Source organism: Lissotriton vulgaris, chromosome 9, assembly GCF_964263255.1.
Source record: "Lissotriton vulgaris chromosome 9, aLisVul1.2, whole genome shotgun sequence".
Taxonomy (NCBI): domain Eukaryota; kingdom Metazoa; phylum Chordata; class Amphibia; order Caudata; family Salamandridae; genus Lissotriton; species Lissotriton vulgaris.
In genome coordinates this window covers 558,082,625-558,100,439 of record NC_141697.1, presented here as the reverse complement: position 1 = coordinate 558,100,439, position 17,815 = coordinate 558,082,625, and positions in this window count along the sequence as shown.

Genomic DNA, 17,815 nt, shown 5'->3' with positions numbered 1-17,815 from the left:
TGGGAGGTCCAAGCACCTCAAAAGGCACGGGAGGTCCAAGCACCTCAAAAGACATGGGAGGTCCAAGCACCTCAAAAGGCATGGGAGGTCCAAGCACCTCAAAGAGCACGGGAGGCCTAAGCGCCCCAAAAGGTAACGTCGCCCATAGTGGCACGATTCTGACAAGCCCCAACTCTACTTCAGAGGAAGACGAATTCTTCCTGGATCCCGAGGACGAGTTTGTCCTAGACCTTGACGAACAGGATACCGACGAATGGGACTTTAACCCTCCCTCGGAGGCGCACTCCTCCCCCTCTTCAAAGGACGCGATCCTCGATCCCCTCGGTGCCGAAATGTTCTCCCCGGAGAACATCTCCCACCCTAACAGCAAAAGGTGGTACCCCCACGACCACGTGGCTAAGTTCGTCACTAGATGGCTGAGAAACTCCCTTCAAAGGGAATCTCGTAACACCATGAGATCGGAGTGCCCCCGTCCATTCATCGAGGGGAAAGTCTGCCAGACCCCGAATCTGGACCCTGACCTAATCAAGTTCCTATTCAAACTGGGCAAGGACCCAAGAAAAGGCCTAGAAAGAGCCCTTAAAACATGTCAAGACTACCTCCTTGACCTTCTGGGCCCCCTCACCAGAATCCTAGACCTCGCCGAGGAATCACACATCTCCCACACACCCCTAGACACTAACCTGATTAAGGGTTGGAGCCAGAGGGCCATTGTACTACTGGGCAATGCCAACTCCTCCCTCAATACTGAGAGGAGAAAATCTGTCCATCAGAATCAACCCCAAACTCGGGGACCTTGCAGAGAAAGAGCCAACAACCAAACCTAATGGCCTCCTCTTTGGGCAAGATATGATTAAGACCCTCGGCAAGTACGTGGCAACCTTTACAGCCCTAGACAAAGCCCAAAACAACATGAAGCGTGTTTTTGGCCAGGCCGGTGGAAGAGGCCGTTCTTCCGGCCGTGGCAATTTCCGGCCTTTCACCTACGGAAGAGGTAGAGGTTCCTTCGGTAGAGGCAGAGGCTTCTACCCCTCCAACTCCAGACAGTACTTCCCTCAAAGAGGAAGAGGCTCACGCGGAAGAGGCTTTCCCGCTCGTGGTGCTCCCAACAACACCACCTCAAGTAAGTGCACCCCTTTCTTCTTCCCCTCCCAGGGTCGGCGGCAGACTAAAACATTTCCTTCATGTTTGGGAATCCCTGACCCAAGATCCATGGGTTCTAGAAACAGTCCGGGGCTTCAGGATAGACTTCACAGAGATTCCATTCCAGTCTACCACTCCCAATCCTATGACTCTCTCCCCGGAGCATCTAGAAATCGTCAAAGAAGAGGTTTCCTCTATGCTAAAAAAGGGCGCAATAAGAGAGGTCCATTGGTCTCAAAAGAATTTCGTGAGTACCCTCTTCCTAGTCAAGAAGAAAGACAAGGGTTGGCGCCCAGTAATAAACCTTCGAGAGGTAAACAAGTACCTCGTCTACCGTCACTTCAAGATGGAGGGCATCCATCTGCTCAGAGACCTTCTCCTCCAGGGAGATTGGCTAGTCAAACTGGACTTAAAAGACGCCTATTTTACCATTCCCATGGCAATAGAACATCAGTCCTTTCTCCAATTCATCTGGGACAATCGCCTTTTTCAATTTCAGGCCCTCCCTTTCGGTCTCTCCTCCGCCCCTTGGTGTTTCACCAAGATCATGAGAACGATAGTCTCCATCCTAAGAGCCAGGGGTATCCGTCTCATCATTTATCTAGACGACATACTAATAATGTCCCAATCTCACTCTCAAATTTTAGAAGACTTACAGACCTCTATGATCCTCATAGAAAGTCTTGGGTTCATTATAAACAGGGAAAAATCAATCCTTTTACCCTCCAAATCTTTGGAGTTCCTCGGCTTCACCGTGGATACTTCAACCTGTCTTCTCTTACTCCCCAAAAAGAAGATTGCCAAAATTCGGAAAGAAATCAGATTTGTTCTCAAACACCACTCCTTATCCCTGAGAGAACTAGCCAGACTCCTTGGTCTACTCTCTTCCTCGATACAAGCTATCTTCCCTGGCCCCCTCAACTACCGTGCTCTTCAGAGAGTAAAAGCCAAAGCTCTCAGATCTGGACTTTGGTATGGAGACCAAGTCTCTCTAGACAAAGAAGCCAAACTGGAACTCTCCTGGTGGCTGGACAATCTGGACGCCTGGAATGGAAGAGCTATTTTTGGTTCATCTCCAGACTTCGTTCTAGAATCAGACGCCAGCCTTCACGGTTGGGGTGCTCGTCTTCTCGACCAGGACACGGGTGGTATATGGACCCCTTCAGAGTCTTCCCACCACATAAATTTCTTAGAATTGACAGCCGGGCTCTATGCTCTGATGAGCTTCAGACAATCTCTCCAAGGCAGATCCGTCCTCCTGAAGATGGACAACGTCTCCGCAGTCTCGTATATCAACCGCCTTGGCGGTACGAAATCTGCCGACCTTTCGGACCTAGCCAAGAAACTCTGGATGTTCTGTTTGGAACACAAGATTTCCCTGAGGGCCGAATACCTCCCCGGAAAATCCAACCTCTCCGCAGACTGGAACTCGAGGTTCCTAGTAGACTTCAGCGATTGGAAACTCAATCCAACCATTTTCAATTCCCTGTCCGACCTCTGGGGCCCCTTCGATGTGGACCTCTTCGCAAGTCGCTTGTCCTCCCAACTTCCACAATACTTCAGTTGGATGCCAGACCCGGGTGCTCTCGCTGTCAACGCTTTTCTCCAACCTTGGGCCCCTCTCAGACCCTACGCCTTTCCCCCCTTTGCCATGATTCAGAGGGTTCTTCAGAAAGTGAGACAAGAACAGTGCTCCCTGGTCCTGATAACTCCTTTCTGGCCGTCTCAAGCATGGTTCCCCACAGCCTTGGAACTCTCTTACGACATTCCTCTCCTAATCCCGGCCTCTCAAGGTCTCCTCCTAAACGCAAACGGAGAAGATCACCACCTGGTTCTTTCAGGGAGCCTGAACCTTCTTGCTTGGAAAGTGTCAGGCAATCTAACCAATTGTCTGGACTTTCGTCATCTGCTCTTACACTCCTCGGAGAATCTTGGGCACCTGGAACACACTACAGATATAATAACATCTGGAAAAAATGGTCTAGTTGGTGCTTGGAAAGGGACCTGGATCCCGTGGAAGCTCCTATCGTTAATATAGTCAATTTCCTCGTGGAACTTTTCGACAGTGGCCTCTCTTATAGATCCATTAACTGTTATAGGTCTGCCATTTCCGCAGGTCACTCTATCGTCAACGGTAAAACGGTAGGTAAAAACCCTATTGTTTGTAGGATCCTTAAAAGTATCAGACTTAAGAGACCCCCCAGACCTAAATATCAATCTGTTTGGGATGTTAAATTGTTACTTGACCTTTTTTGCTCCTGGCCTGATAATTCCCTTCTTAACAGAAAATGTCTTTCTATCAAACTTGCCTCTCTTCTTTGTTTAATCTCCTGTCGCAGAGTTTCAGATGTTAAAGCTTTAGACATCTCCAATAGATCTTATGAGATGTTCGGTGTTAAATTTGAAATTTTTAGGAGAACAAAGACTATGTCTGATTCTATCTTCTATCCACGTTTTGATTTCTGTAAAAAGCTCTGTGTGGTTGACTGTATGAAAGAGTATGATTCCAGGATGTCTAATCTTCGACCCCCTGATGCAAATCAACTCCTCGTTTCCTACGTTAAACCCTTTAAACCCATCTCTTCCTCCTCTATCGCAAGGTGGGTTAAATTGGCTATGAATTTCGCTGGTATTGACCTTTCAAAATTTCAAGCTCATTCACTAAGAAGTGCAATGGCCAGCAAATCATATTGGTCAGGTGGTAAGTTGGATACTATCCTCAAAGCTGCTGATTGGTCTAATGCTTCTACCTTCGCTCATCATTATTGTAAACCAATTGAACATGTTTCTGATGTTGTGATTCAGGGCTACCAACATGCATAATGTAGCCTCCTGTCTTGTAATGAAATTGCGATTCTCCTATTAACATGACCAGAGAATCTGGATTTCATTAAAGACACGGAGGCTAACATTATCCCCCCCGTCCCTCCCTTGAGGGATATTGAGGATTAATTTGGTTTACAATGTTTTCAATGTTCCATACCTTTAACCTTGCCTTTCTTTACTTCTGAAGGTTTCCTTGTACCTTTCTTGACTTACCTCATTTTCTTTCAGACAATTCGAATTGATGACCCACATGGATTTACAAGTTTCAAGCATACTTCCTTCAAGTTTCAAGATCTGTTCTTCGTTCATGCATTCTAAAAGAGGCTGATTTATCTGGGCACACGCCTTTTATGGACACTGCTATGTCATTTAGTTCTATGCTTAACCTTTGTGATGTAAGCGGCTGTGAGCTGCATTAAAAAGATTAATGCATAATGTTAGCCTCCGTGTCTTTAATGAAATCCAGATTCTCTGGTCATGTTAATAGGAGAATCGCAATTATCTGAGAGACATTCAATACATCTGCTTGGCAAATTTGTTCATGCTTTAGTGACAATATTTTGAGCTTTATTTTGGCATCATTAGAGCTACAAATTGGTTTTCCTCCCTGAAATTTGTATGGTCACTGCTTTGATAATTGATCGAAATAGCCAGATAAACAGCTGCCTCATCATTACCATTGTCAAGGTCCACAAACACTGCTGAATGGCTTTGCACCAAAGACTCTTAGGGCCATATTATCAAGAACGGTGATAATATTATCACTGCTTTAGCGGCAGGAAACTGCTACTAAAGCGGTGATAAGGGGCTTGATAATATGCCCTTGAGAATTCCCATAGAAGCCCAGGTTTGATGTCCTTCACACCAGAACCTGGGCTTCTATGGGAACTCTCCAGGGCATATTATCAAGACCCTTATCGCAGCTTTAGCAGCAGTTTCCTGCCACTAAAGCGGTGATAATGTTATCGCCGTTCTTGATAATATGGCCCCTAGAGCCTTACCTAGGAATCTGTATACTTGTAAACCCATCAATGCCATAAATAATTATTGGTATTGCTTTGCTTCTATTGGTAGCTGCATTCTGAATCCCTGTTGGGGACCCTACAAACCATCAAATACAAATAAGCTAGTCACCTCCATCACAAGCGATTCTTAAAGAGGGCATTATTTGTCTGTGATTGTTGAACATCTTTGAGAGACATTAAACACATATCTTTGGTAGTCACACCCATAATTAAAGTCAGGAACTTGTGACATTATTCTGATCTTATTATTGTTATCGCTAAAGATAAAAATTTGTGTTCCCCACTGAAAACTGTATGATCAAAGCTTTGAATATTGAGTGAGATGCCTTAATAAATGGGGCACACTCAATATCTCAAGAAGCATATCGGGCCCGATTCACAAAGGTAAAATGAGACGAAAGTCTAACTTTATGACTTTTAAAATTCACAAAGGGCGTTTATTACTCGTAAGTGCAACTTTCATCTCTTTTATCTCTGTGAATCGGGCCCATCGTGTTTAATGGTTGAAAGTTTAGGAGAATGTAGCCAATCGCTACGGTCGGGCCTCTAGTGGAGATTGCCTACAATATCAGGATCTGTACATTTTTCAGTCTATCAATGAGAGAACATGATGTTAAGAGAGACTGATTTTCCAAAGGTTTAGTAAGGTTTTCAATCCATCAGTCATCCTACATGATGCCCATAGATACTTTGAGTTTCCAAAGAATTAAGAGGTGGAGCTGTTCGCAGCGGTAGAGAAAGTGGGTGGGAGCTCCTGTGAGCTCAGCAATGTCTAGGTATCTTGTTAATTCCCCACTCCCCTCCCCATTTATTTACTTCAATCCCTTCACAAAAATGAATACTTGCCTTCCTTTCAACCTCTAAGAAATAAAGAAGAGTGTCCCTGATGATGAACAGTGTGGACCAGGGGAACAGTACTCTATCAAAGCAAAAAATATTCCCGCCTACCCCATCAGATTTCAAAAATGCTCATTGGTCTACAATATTTTAAAGTTATACATCAAACATTTCAATGCAGAACCCAAATTACATCCAAACATATAACTTTTTATTTATTCATATATAAATGTAACTATTTATATATTTGTTAACTTAATAAAGTAACTCATGGTCACAAATGCATCAATATCCTATCCAACTCATTGACTCATCTAATCTCTCCTACCTCGCACCCTTAACCCCAAGTTAACTCAATCAACTATCACACTCATTCATTCTACATTCATACTATATACAACCACACAACTAAAGTATCAAAAAGAGTCCCTGGGCCTAGCACTCACAGAGTTAATATGTTCTAAACTATTTATTATTAATCATTTCCCTTAATAATTTACATAATCATGATTTAATCACATTTACATATTATCATCTTATAAATGCCTTAGATGTTGTTCTTCCCATTAATCTTCAAATAATTATTATCATAATCGAATCGGCTAGGTCTTAGTGCTGTGCCAACATGCGAATCGTTGTGAGACTACTCTTCGGTCATAGCCTTCTTCAGGGCACACCGTAGATGTTCATCATTTAAAATTGTACAAAGGGGTATTGGAGTGGGTGGGAAACCAATTGATACACAATTGTTTTTTGGTAAAAATAGACATAGGGCTCAAACTACTTTACATTAATTTATATACCACCACCTCATTTCATGTGTGCACTCTGCATTAGTTAATCCAAAGGATCCATAGAAAACCACCACTGTATTAAACCGTGATATCATCCATGTAAAACTCACCACCAAACTAGTTCACACCCCAGGTAATCACCTTAACCCCCAAAAATATGGGTGTGAGCATACTTTTCTTCTTAGCACTCTGTAGTTGTGACATCACACTACAAACTTCTATTCATACCTTTATCAAACTACTTATGACTTTATGAAATTACAGCGATCCAGAGAAAAACAAACTCCCCAGATTTATCCATTTATTTATTTATTTATTTATTTATTTTTTATTAAGTTTTTTATTTTTCTTTACCGCCATAAGCACAGTTCTACTTACACAAAGTACATTTTAACAATTACAGTAATTTGCTTAATTTCTAATTTACAAATCTCTTCCAGCATTCCCATTAAGAAGGCATGTTTGGTTATTTTGACATACAAGTGTTTTGAAAAATAACATTAAATAAACAAATAGGGCCGCCGGGTGCAGGGTAATGCGTCAAGTCATTAAGAAAACTATACCGCAATCCCGAGGCAGAGAACAAATTGAATGAGCCAACAATAGAGTTGGTTCAGAACGGGATACAAAGCGTTCGGTTGCTACGGCAACCCCGCGTTGATTGTCCCGACTATAACCAATCAGAAAGGAAGGGAAAATAATAGACGCGCCAATAAGAGAGTAAGTCGGGTAGAAGAGAAAAAGCGTTCGGTTTCTATGGAAACCGCACGGTCATTTGCCGAGAGTGAACCTATCAGGACGAAGGATAGGGGCAACCAATTACAAAGCTGGAAATATAAAAGTGCCGGTGAAGGAGCAAACTTTCAGTGCTCTTGACGGCTCGTATTACACCAGCTGAAGGACGTGGGGACAGACTGCCAGGAAACAGGAGCAGGGAGGCCGAATCCGAGATTAAAGGTAATGGCAACTTGAAATTGGAACAAATGGGAGTATAGGGTTAGTTTTAACAGCCCTTGAGTAAATTGAGCAGAAATAGCCAACCAATTACTTAAAACCCAAATCGAATCATGTTAAACTATGAGAGATTATAAACTTATGCCTTTCCCTCGTTTGAAATACAGCATCAGAGGGTACATAAACAGAGTAATGTGGAAGCATGATTATAAATTAAACTGAGAAGACAGCATGTATGACGTTACACTTTCCATACTTTATATTGTCCATTATAGAACGGACTTGCAATCCATAAAGGAGGGACTGGGAAGTATCATATCCTGGAAATTGCGCCAGTCAGCTAATGTTGAATGGTGAGTGACCCCCCAGTTTCAACATTCACTAATATATGGTTGGTTGTCCAATAGAGTAAGGCCCAGATGTGCTAATATGGAATATTTAAAAATTCCCTAGGGTCATTGATGAAACCCATGACTAAGAATACGGTGGCTCCTCCTGGCAGTCCAAGACCAAGCTAATTTACCTTGATAATCAGGTACTGTAATTTATAAACACATTAAGAGAAAAAAAACATGGTTGTGTTTGTTCTGAGGTATCAAACATAATCTATCTGTTCCATAAATTTTGAAAAATAAGATCTTAGCGATAAAACCCATAGTGGTGGGATGCATTGAAAAACATCGTTCTTATGTATTTATCTCAACCAGTGACATCAAAACTGAGAATTAGTATCCAGAAAAAAAGCCAAGTAATCTGAAGGCAAAAGGGTGCAGAACGGAAGTAAACTGTGTCCAGTGGGGTAAACTTGCCCCACCTAATTTAAGGTATGCGGATGAATGAGAATCCTATATATAAAAAATATGTATATAATCTGAGGTCCTAAATTGGGCCTCCTAAGCATTGGACGTTTTAGTCCAAGGGAAAGGTAAACACCATTAGTTTTGTTCAAGTATAGGAACGTACACTAATAAAGCTTGATATGTTCCCGAAATGGGGGGATTAATTTAGATCAAAGGGGCAAAAAGAAATATGGAAACACCAAGACTTTATGTTAAAAGTGAATGTCTGGTTAATTAAAAATGTCTATGAGAAAAAAGTACACTGCAGTTACTATTTACTGTGACCACATAGAGTATTGATTCACTAGATATCTGCACCAATGTAAGAAAAGTAACCCTGTTTTTTAAATCTGTCTAGAATCAGTCCTGAAGAAGGTAGACATACAGAATACCGAAACGCCGCGTCGACTTGTGATTCTTTGTTTTAAAGTGTTTTTATGAAATGTACAATCATGTTTTTTTAAAAATTTGTATACTGTATTATGATCAACTTTGTTTTGAAATGCAATAAATGTATAACAGAGGTTTACGAAATTCATGGTGTGGAAAATATCTTTTTAGATTACTCTAAATTGTTTTATCTGTGTTATTCATTCTCGTAGAATCCAATGCTTATGTTTGAAATAAATATATATTTTTAGATATGCCACTCACTAAAGACCTGGTAACTGCAGAGATACAGGAATGTTAATCCATAGATTTTGCCTCCCCAATTGAAGTACGCTTTTAGAGATTATTTTCTAAATCTTGTGACTTTACCTTTCCCGCCGGAATAACGGCATGTTAGTTCTTGGGTAAAATACTCAACTTGTGTGTTTCTTTGTTGAGGGGACACCCGAGTCCGTTTTTAGATTCACTATCCCCCCAGTCCCCAATTAACCTGTGCGGGGTCCTCCTTTACTTTCGTAACTACTCTTCGGTCATAGCCTTCTTCAGGGCACACCGTAGATGTTCATCATTTAAAATTGTACAAAGGGGTATTGGAGTGGGTGGGAAACCAATTGATACACAATTGTTTTTTGGTAAAAATAGACATAGGGCTCGAAAACTACTTTACATTAATTTATATACCACCACCTCATTTCATGTGTGCACTCTGCATTAGTTAATCCAAAGGATCCATAGAAAACCACCACTGTATTAAACCGTGATATCATCCATGTAAAACTCACCACCAAACTAGTTCACACCCCAGGTAATCACCTTAACCCCCAAAAATATGGGTGTGAGCATACTTTTCTTCTTAGCACTCTGTAGTTGTGACATCACACTACAAACTTCTATTCATACCTTTATCAAACTACTTATGACTTTATGAAATTACAGCGATCCAGAGAAAAACAAACTCCCCAGATTTATCCATTTATTTATTTATTTATTTTTTAATTAAGTTTTTTATTTTTCTTTACCGCCATAAGCACAGTTCTACTTACACAAAGTACATTTTAACAATTACAGTAATTTGCTTAATTTCTAATTTACAAATCTCTTCTTTGGGATATACCATACAGGGGATAACTTCAACCAGATTAACTTAACACATTGAGCATTAAAGGGCGATGGAACCTACAATAAAAAAAAGAAAACAACGCATCACATAATTAAATGCAGTCCCCCCAATCTTCCTACCCAGCCATTGATCATCCTTTCTGCTTCTCTTTCCATTTACTTAATGGCTCCCATATTCTTCTCCCCAAACGCCTTCCTCTCCTCCCTTTCCGAGCATAGATATTTTCCTCTATCTTGTATGCGTACAGCGTATTTGCCAACCAGTTTTGAAATTTTGGGGGATTTTTATCTAGCCAAGCCCTGGCTATTGTCAACCTGTAAACTGCCATTAATACAAACAAAAATTCTGTGTACTGCTCATACTCCTGCTCAGCCACTCCTAACATGATCCAAGATGGTGTAAGCGAGATCGCAATACCCAAGGACCTTGCTAGAAACCCCTCTATCTCTTTAATCAGTGATTTTAGCTGGGGGCATGTTGCGAAAATGTGTATGCTATCTGCTTCCTGCTCATCACACCGGGGACAGTTAATTCCTGTGTTCCCGCCCCATTTTGCTATCCTTGCAGGCGTAAAATAAAGAAAATACAATGTTTTATAGTGCTGGGACTGCAAAGGGGCTGCACTTAATATTGTACATCCTAAATTTAGAGAATCAAAAAACAAACTGCTTTGAACCCCCAATTTGTTTGTCCATTTCATGCTGAATTTCTCTAGATCATCCTGCTTTTCTTTCAGCAGATCTGCATAAAAGGACCTGATTGTGCAGTCCCCCATCAGCATTATTTTTTCCATTATTTCTATTTTATTAAAGCCTGCTGGACCTCCCACTTTATTCTTTAAGAAACTTCTAATCTGTAAATACTTGAAGAAACCCCTGTTATCTATATCATGATATGTCTCTCTCAGATCTGAAAACTGCTTAAAACCGTCCTTGGCAAACAAATCTCCTATTTGTGTAATCCCACTTACTGCCCATTCTGTCATAATTTGATCATCAAATATTTCCGCTGGGAATGATCTGTTATTAATCAGGGAAACATATCTATTATATCTCCCCATCTTGACTTTCTTTAAAAAAGCATTCCATACCGTAACTGCCGCCATAACAGTTTTGAACCTGGTTCTCTTGAAATACCTAAAATCTGTACATTTTAGAAAACAATTACAGGCATTTGGCCCTAATACAACAGCATAAACCTCAGTCGACATATTTTGCATTCTTACATCATCAATATTCCCCCCAATCAGTCCTTGTATATATTGCAAGACAGTAGCCATGTAATATAAGCGAAAGTCTGGTGCACCCCATCCCCCTTTTTCCCTAGGAAGTGTCATAAATCTATAGGCCCTCCGGGTCTTACCATGCGCCCAGATAAACCTGTTGCATAAGGTCTCTATACCATTGAACCAACTGGCTTCAAACAACAAAGGTATGGCCCTAAAAAAATACAAAAACTTCGGCAAAATCATCATCTTGATAATATTTGTGCAGCCTACCAGTGATAAATGTAAATTATTCATTTTTTCCAAATCTCTTTTAACTTGACCAATCAGAGGGTCCATATTACTTTTAACGATCTTACCTACTTCTGCTGTAATTAGCACCCCTAAATAAGTTGCCACTCCCACCACTCTATCATCATTACATATTACCCACTGATTTTTTACAATCTGAGTTTTAGTGTTGTTCAAACTATATCCTGAAAACTGTCCAAATCGCCCAGCTTCATCTTCAATTGTTCTAATAGCAACTGTGGGTTTTGCAGTCAGAATGGCCACATCGTCGGCATATGCTAACGTTTTAAATCCACATTCGTTTAAAACTAATGGTGGGATCTGAGCATTACTTTTCAACTTTCGTATGTAAGGGTCAAGATATAGAGCGAAAAGCAGAGGAGAAGAGGGACACCCCTGCCTTGTTCCTCTCTGGATGTTAACTGCAGATGATTGTCCTCTGTTAACCCTCATTTTAGCCGTCGGGTTTATATATAATGTCTGCAGGGCCCTTATGTATCCTGCTCCTATTCCATTCCATCTCAATACTTCCCACAGATACCTCCAGGAGACCCTGTCAAATGCTTTCTCAGCATCCAAAAAGAGAGCAGCCATAGGCTCTTCTAAGGTGTTTGCTGCATCAAATGCCGTGACTGCTTGTCTAGTGTGCTGAGTTGTTCCCTTCCCCGGAATTAAACCATGCTGAGAAGGAGCTACCAATGTTTCAATTACCCTAGATAGCCTTTTTGCCAAAATTTTAGAGAACACCTTGACATCTGCATTCATTAAAGTAATGGGACGGTAGGACCCCGGAACATCTGTGGGTTTACCCTTCTTCGGTATTACAATTATGTCTGCACCGCCCCATGATTCTGGAACAGACTCACCCTTTTGTGCTAACAACATCACATTAAACATTTCTTTTACGAGAGATGGTTGAAAGATTTTATAAAATTCAACCGGTATCTGGTCCGGCCAGCTGCTTTCCCAGATGGTAGATCCTTCAAGGCCCCAGTCAGTTCATTCAACTGCAGTATCTCTTCCAATCCGTTTCTGTCCTCCTCTAATAGCACTGAGGGCTCTATCTCACTTAAGTAAGTCCTTATATCCTCCTCGCTTTCTTGACCATCTAAGGTGTAAAGTTCCGTATAAAAATGTTTAAAAACCTCTCTAATCTGTTCTGGTTCTTTAACCGTATCTCCCTGAGAGTTTTTAATCTCTTTGATATCGGCCAGCCAGTCCCTCTGTCTAGCTCGCACAGCCAATATATGACCCACTCGCTCACTAAGTTCATATACCTTTTCTTTATTTGCTATGTACCTCTCAACTGTCTTTTTCGCCATCCCGTCCATAGCTTCAGTTTTAAGAGCAACTATTTTCAACAATATCTGGTCAATTGGAGAGTGTGCAAGTATGGCTGAAGTGAGTGCTTCCTCTGCTTCCCTGATTAGTTTAGTAGCTTGTTCAGCTTCTGCCTTCGATTTTCTTTGAGACTTAATAACATAACTCAGAGTTTCCCCTCTTATACCAGCTTTAAAAGCGTCCCACACTATCCCTGGAGATGATGTACCCCTATTTATCTCCCAGTACTCCTTAATCCAAATATTCATTCTTTCCCTATAGCACTGGTCCTGTAGTAGTGTTCTATCAAAGGTCCATTGTCTTACCTCTTTATTTCTCTTTTGCCCAACAATTACGGTTAAGACTAATGGATTATGATCTGAGATAATCCTTGGTTCCCTATCTATCTTTACTCTATCCATCAGACCTCTCGTAATTAAAAAAGAATCCAACCTAACCATTATCTGATGAGGGGCTGAAAAGAAGGTACTCCCATCTAAATTTGGGTGACATTTTAACCACGGGTCTTCCAACGAATTATTCAATACCATATCTGCTAAGGCTCTATAAGTCCTCTTTTTCCTCCCTGAGTATTTCCTACCAGGGTCTAAAAAGCTACTATCTGCATCATGTATATTCAAGTCACCGCAGAGTATGATGGGTTCCGGCCATTGCGCTAATTCCATGTCTAAATATTGAAAAATATCAGGATCATCTCCTGTGGATCCATAAATCGAGGCAACCGTAATAGTTTCCCCCCTGAACATTAGTTCAGCTATAACCCATCTACCCCACTGGTCCTCCTTCTTCCTCTTAACCTGTACGTCATGTCTCCTGCCTAGAATAGCCACCCCTCTCGTCTTAGTATTTTGATTAGTTTTCGCCAGTACATTAAAGCCGAGTTGGTCCAGTAAATAAGCCTTTGTACCTTCAATGTGTGTTTCCTGAAGGCACACCAGATCGGGATTTAATGATTTTAACAGGGCAGCAGTTTTAAGCCTTTTATTTAACTCATTTAATCCGCAAATATTTATCGAGACTATCCTACAAGTCATTATAGGTCATATATTTCCCTACTTTCTGTGTATACCTATGCCGGCCATGTTCAATAAGCTTCCTTGTTTCCTTACCTACAGATTTTTTTATAACACTATTGTGTACCTTGCCCACCAGATTTTCCTTTACTCTCCTACGTGTACTGTGCTTATACCCACCACCTAAGTGAAAATATTTCCCCCCCCCACCCCCCTCCCTTCCCCCCTCTGCCTCCCTCCCCTTTGGATCCCACCCCCCCCCCCTTGCTACAGGCAAATAGGTCAATCCTGACCTATGTGCAGCCCCTGTAGTCTGCAGAGTCGCTACTCTCTCCCGTCCTTCTCTCACATCTATCAAATATATCTATCTACTTTTTGTCTGCTATTACCATTACAGGGTTTTTGGTGGGCTGTTTGTCGGTGTTCTGACTCTACTCTCTTTTCTTTTGTCTGCTTCCGTGATCTCTGCGAGATACTCCCCCGCTTTTATCTCAGACGTGAACATCTTTGTGTACCCCTTCCTAATAACTTTCAGTCTTGCCGGGAACAACAGATAGGCTTCTGCACCTTGCTTTTGGAAGGGTACTATCATCTGCCTTAACTTCCACCTTCTTTCCACGGTAACGTGGCAGAAATCTGGTCTGGCAAAAAATGTGTTTCCATCAGCAGACTTTCTGGCATCAGGTCTGGCCTTGTCAATTATCTCTTGTCTTGCTAAAAAGTTCCCTAGAAAGATCAACATTGCTCTTGGTAGTGCATTCTCTTGCCCCCCACGATTTTTCCTTATGAACAGAGGATATCTATGGGCCCTTTGTACTTCAAGCTCCCATTGCCATTTTGATTCTGGGAAGGCTTCTTTTAGGATTTTGATCACATATCCTCTAGGGTCTTGTCCCTCCCGCCCTTCCTCAAGTCCCAAAAGTTTTACATTGTTCCGCCTCTGGCGGTTTTCAAAATCTTCTAACTTCCAATGTAGGCTTCCACTACTTTTTCTTGTTCCATTTTAAAAGTCTTCCAATCTGTTACATCATCTTCCACTCTGCTAGTCCTTTCTTCAACTTGAGTTACTCTCACTTCGACCTCTTCCTGCTTTCTGTTTACTCTTCTGAGAGAGGCTTGAAGTTTTTTTGTGTCTCTTTTTGCTCTTCGACTCTCTGCTCTAGCCTCCGACTGCATCTGCTTCAGAGTCCCAAACAACATTTCCAGAGTTACATTTTGCGACTTTGCTCTCTCATCCTTTTCTTCCTTATTCTGATCTTTTTCCTGATAGGTTTCTGACGTAGCTGAGTAATCCCATGACAATTTCTTATTCATACTACTTCTGGACCCCCTTTCGTCCCTTCTGACTCCAACTCTCTTTTTCTTCTTGGTCGCTAAATCACTGGAGTCTTTACTTGTAACTGAGCTTGGAGACTGATCCGTACTGCTCCCCTCTTCCTCATTATCAGGTTCGCTAATGTCTGTAGTATCAGAACCCTCATTAACTGAAAAGAACTCAGGGGAGCCACCCCTCATGCCTCTGTCTTCTCTGTCTCCTTTGCCATTATCCTGCTCATATATAATCTCTTGTTGATTCACTAGGCTCTGTGCGCTCCCCCAGCTTGGGTCAGGATGCAGCAAAGTTTTATTGTTAATGCCTATCTCGACACTCAGCAGCGCGTCTAACATTTGATTATTATTATGTCTCTCCAACTGCTCTAGCGCATTACCCTTTGGATCAACTTTCTCTTCTCCCCCCTCCATCGCCTTCTCCGTAGTTGCCGTCTGTAACGCTTGCTGCGTGCTGTCTCCTACCGCATTCAGTGGTTGCCCAGCAACCGGGTCCTCGACGCTTGCGTCCTCGCGGTCTGCTGTTGCTCCGGCTCCCGCGTTCAGCCCAGCTGAAAGGCTCGGATCTCCCGTTTCAGTCTGCTTTGCCAGTGGAAGTCCGCTCGCTGCCTCGGATTGCTGAGGGTCAGACGCCAGCATCGGCACCTGCATCGGAGCCAGCGGGAGTGCTTTGAAAGGGAAGGATTCCGGTAAAGTTGATTGCCGCATCTGCTCCTTTGCTGCCTTTGCTGCCACCATTTGTATATGATGAGATTTCCCTTCTGAGTTCGAGGTTACCTCCCTTGCAGCCTTGCTCGCTGTTGAACGGGTCTCTGGCTTTGCTTCAATCTTCTTTTCCGTTTTTCTGAGCAGAGCGCTCTTAGTAGATCGACTAAGCTACTCCGTTTGTTTTTTAGCAGTGACGGCTGATGTCTTAGGAATTGCTCCTTCTCTTGCTGCTGAGCTTTTTGTCGGCCCATATACTGGCTTATCTTTGTCTTTATCCAGCTTACTTTTTTGGGACATTTTGTGGGGTGCTTTAGCACTTTTGGTTAACTTTCTCCAACAGCTAATCAAAGTTGCCCGCGTGATAATTGACAGTCTTCTTGGCTTGAATACTCCTGCTGCGATGCGAGATAGCAGTCCAGCCAGTACCCACATCCCCGTATTCACAAGTCCATTCAAATCCTGGGACAGGAGAGAGGAGAATAAGCGACTGTCCTCTACAGAGCTACGGCGGCCATCTTGCCCAGCTTTATTTTCGCTTCCAGCACCCAGATTTATCCATTTAAATGTTAAGGTGAAATAAGAGACAAATATTTAAGACAGAATTGTCTTAAGCATTAGTTCACCTGATGCCCGGTCCAAGCGGCAACAGATAATCTCATATTAAAATTAGTCGTACATTCATCGAAACCACAATCCTGTCTCAGAAGACTTGATGATCTTTTGCCAATAAATTCCAACCAGCTGAGAAAAATCCACTGATATGACGCTCGTCCAAAACATTTCACATCTAGTCACAAGCCCTGCATTAGATAACATCTCAATAGACAACTCTGTAATTGGAAATCCACAAAAATATTCAGAAATGAATTCTGATACACCAAAAAAGTGACCCCCAACTCTAAGCTCCTTTCTACGTTCTAAGTAGTACAACACATGGGAGTTTAAAACCTAGCTCTTCATAGTCAAGTCAAGTAAAGTCAGAGAATTTATATAGCGCACTACATACCCAGAGGGTCCCAAGGCGCTTAGAGAGGGGAGGAAGATTACTTGTCAAATATCCACGTTTTAAGCTGCTTTCTGAATGCTAGGTGGTTCTGGGTAAGGCGAAGGTAAGCGGGGAGTGAGTTCCATGTTTTAGCAGCCAGGTATGAGAAGGATCTGCCGCCCATGGTGGTCTTGTTGATGCGAGGTACAGTGGCGAGGGCTTGGCTGGAAGAGCGTAGTTGGCGGGAGGGGGTGTGGAAGGACAGTCGTGAGTTGGGGCATTCTGGTCCGATGTCGTAGAGTGATTTGTGTGCGTGGGTTAGCAGTCGGAAAGTGATCCTCTTATTGACGGGTAGCCAGTGGAGGTCTTTAAGGTGACCGGAGATGTGTTCGTTGCGTGGGATGTCTAATATGATCCTGGCTGAGGCGTTTTGGATTCGTTGGAGTTTCTTCTGGAGTTTGGCGGTAATGCCTGCGTAGAGGGTGTTTCCGTAGTCTAGTCGGCTCATGACCAGAGCATGGGTGACTGTTTTCCTTGTTTCGGTGGGGATCCAGCGAAATGTTTTTCTCAGCATGCGAAGAATGTTGAAGCAGGAAGAGGATACGGCGCTGACTTGTCTATTCATTGAGAGTGAAGAGTCCAGTATGATGCCTAAGTTCCGTGCGTGGTCTGTCGGGATGGGTGCCTTTCCGAGTGCTTCCGGCCACCAGGAGTCGTCCCATGCAGAGGGGGATGTACCTAAGATGAGGACTTCTGTTTTGTCTGAGTTCAGTTTCAGACGGCTTTGTTTCATCCATTCGGCAACTTCTTTCATTCCTTCGTGTAGGTTAGTTTTGGCGGTGCTGGGGTCATTGGTGAGAGAAAGGATTAGTTGAGTGTCATCCGCGTAGGAGATGATGTTGAGGTTGTGTTGGCGGGCGATGGTCGCGAGGGGGCTCATGTATACGTTGAAGAGGGTGGGGCTGAGTGAGGATCCTTGTGGTACGCCACAGATG